The sequence below is a fragment of the Haplochromis burtoni genome, unplaced genomic scaffold (genome assembly GCF_018398535.1).
Source record: "Haplochromis burtoni strain Fernald_Lab_line unplaced genomic scaffold, NCSU_Asbu1 Contig_3528, whole genome shotgun sequence".
In the NCBI taxonomy this organism is placed as follows: Eukaryota; Metazoa; Chordata; class Actinopteri; order Cichliformes; family Cichlidae; genus Haplochromis; species Haplochromis burtoni.
The window spans coordinates 1-2,902 of record NW_024585889.1 but is presented as its reverse complement, the minus strand read 5'-3'; the positions used below and the strand labels follow the sequence as shown (position 1 = coordinate 2,902).

General features: G+C 40.4%; 2 non-coding genes across 2 annotated transcripts; both read left to right on the top strand.

Annotated features, from left to right (window-relative positions):
- Nucleotides 1-212: 212 nt before the first annotated feature.
- On the top strand, nt 213-284 carry trnap-agg. The gene has a single exon. It is a non-coding gene; the product is annotated as a tRNA-Pro (tRNA).
- Nucleotides 285-1,732: 1,448 nt separating this feature from the next.
- On the top strand, nt 1,733-1,804 carry trnap-agg. The gene has a single exon. It is a non-coding gene; the product is annotated as a tRNA-Pro (tRNA).
- The last annotated feature ends 1,098 nt before the right edge of the window (nt 1,805-2,902 follow it).

The window sequence follows — 2,902 nt, the reverse complement described above, 5'->3', positions numbered from 1 at the left end:
TAATATATGATCTGCAATAATGGATACCATGCATATCAAAGATAAAGTCTTTGACTTCTTTTGTTAAGAACGTTTAAAAGTTCAAGTTGAAGATATCACATTTTTCACCACCAGAGGGCGGTGCTGCACTGGATGAAGCAGTGAGGACAAACTGCCACAACTTTGCACACAAGTATATGTCAGAAGTCCAGATGTGAGCAGCTGCTTTCTGTGGCTCGTTGGTCTAGGGGTATGATTCTCGCTTAGGGTGCGAGAGGTCCCGGGTTCAAATCCCGGACGAGCCCTAAGTTTTAATCAATTCAGTTAAAATGGATTATTTGAGAATAGAAACATGACTTTCTTGCAACTTTTCAAATGGAGAAAGACACAAAAGAGTCTGCTGCCTGTGAACTGAACTCCAACCGGTCGCAGCAGTTTTTCCTTCCCACTGTCGCCAAAGTGCTGCTCTTAGGGGGTCATATGATTGTTGGGTTTTTCTCTGTATCTATGAAGCGCCTTGAGGCGACTTTTGTTGTGATTTGGCGCTATATAAATAAAATTGAATTGAATTGAAAAAAAAATTGAACTGTAAAAAGCTGTACTCAAAATGAGATGTTTGAAGACAAACGCTATCAAAGCAAGTATAGTAAGTGACTGCACATGAACTGTCAAGTCAAGAATTACCGTACTATCAAACTGACAGCTTGTCTTGTGACAGTGCGTTAATCAGAATGCATCAAGAAATTTCTCTTTACTCGGTAAATAAGTGTTTTGTTTAAATAGCAAGCAAGCAATTTATTTATATAGCACTTTCAGATCAGCCCCAAGCTGAACACAAAGTGCTGTACACTTGACATGCCAAACATGATACATTAAACAAGTTAAAAAAATAAATAATATAAAATAGAAAATATTTTTAAAAAAAATAAGATATAATAAAATTGGCACAAATAGCAAAAACAATAATAAAATTGTATAAAATGATAATTAGAATTACATTTAAAACAATAAAAATCAGGGTCAGACTGTGTCATAAGCCAAGGAGTAAAAATGGGTTTTAAGACGTGTTTTAAAAGTGGACAGTGAGGGGGCCTCTCTAATGTGCTGGGGCAGAGAAGGCCCCGCCCCCTCTGAGCTTCCTCTTGGACCTGGGTACCTCCAGGAGCAGCTTGTCAGCTGACTTCAGAGACCTGGGGGTGAGTAAGGATGAAGAAGCTCAGAGAGGTAAATTGGGGGAAGACCTTTTAAACATTTAAAAACAAACATGAGAATTGGATATTAAAATCTCCCACAATAAGAACATGATCGTAGTTGGGTATAATCCCAGCTAGAAATTCTGAAAAGTCATTTACAGGGAGTCCGACACAGCGGCCTCAGATTGTGGAGGACAGGGGTCATGGAGGAGCGGCGCGCCATCCTGGCAGACCACGGGGATGAGGCAGGAATCCACAGGGGTGTATTCCTGTCCCTTAAAAACTTTTTAATGTTTTTTTGTATAATTATGTTTGTGCAATTAAAGAAATGAATGTTGTTTTTACACATCTCTAGTGAAAAAGGTACATAGATACCATAAAAATGCTACAGCATATAGTGGGGGCGTCTGTTAACGAGATGAAGACTTATAACGTTTTCCACCAGCAGAGGGCGGTGTTGTACTGGATGAAGCAGTGAGGACCAAATGCCACATCACAACTTTGCAGGATTCACACACAAGTATATGTCAGAAGTCCAGATGTGAGCAGTTGTGTCCTGTGGCTCGTTGGTCTAGGGGTATGATTCTCGCTTAGGGTGCGAGAGGTCCCGGGTTCAAATCCCGGACGAGCCCTTGCTTTTTTTATCCCCTTGTGTCAAAATTAATTTTGTGATAAGTGAAAAATGTATTTCTTGTAACTTTTCATGCAGCACACACGGCGACACACAAAAGGCTGCTGCCCGTGAACTTTGCAGCTGTAAAAAACTTGCAGTCTTATTTTTATTCATTTTTATTTATCACATTTTCAATATCATATTTGCTTAGAATAGCATAGCATCTTTATTTATAATGCACTTTACATCCAACAATGTTGGCCAACGTACTACAAATATAAACAAAGAGAAAGCAGTTTACATTACATATAGAATATCTTAAAATTGAAAAATAATATGATTAATAAGAAACATATTAAGAGACATCAACAAGTCCTGCTGCTGAAAGCCAAAGTAAATAAATATGTTTTAAGACGTGATTTAAAAACAGATAAGGAAGGTCCTGTCTAACATGTAAAGGCAACTCATTCCACAGTTTTGGTGCTGCCACAGTGTTGCACAGCAAACGCCCGATTCCCTCTGAGCTCACGATTAGTCCTGGGCACGCTCAGGAGGAGCTGGTCTGCCGACCTGAGGGACCGGGAAGGTATGTATGGATGAAGAAGCTGAGAGAGGTACAGCGGGGCAGCATTGGACAAACATTTAAAAACAAATAAAAGCAGCTTAATATGATCCTAAAATGCACGGGCAGCCAATGAAGTGAATATAAAACTGGGTGATATGCTGGCATCTACGAGTGCCAGTTAAAAGACGTGCAGCAGCATTCTGAGCTAGCTGCAGTCGACAAGCAGGAGATCGACTCACCCCAAAATAAAGAGAATTACAGTAACCCAGCCGAACGGTTACAAAGGCATGGATTACTGTTTCAAATTGCTGTCATGCAAGAAAGTGCTTAATTTTGGTCAGCTGCCTCAGATGAAAGAAACTAGACCTCACCACCAATGGTCCCTCTAAGCTGCGCGCGTGCGCAATTGCGCACTTCTGGCACGGTCTCTGCGCACAGAAAAAAAATCTAACCTGAATTGAAATTAACATTAAAACTTTAACAATTCTGTTCTGCAGTGTGAGTCAGTGACTGGCTGCTCCCGTATGGGATCAGAACGATGCCACCTTATCC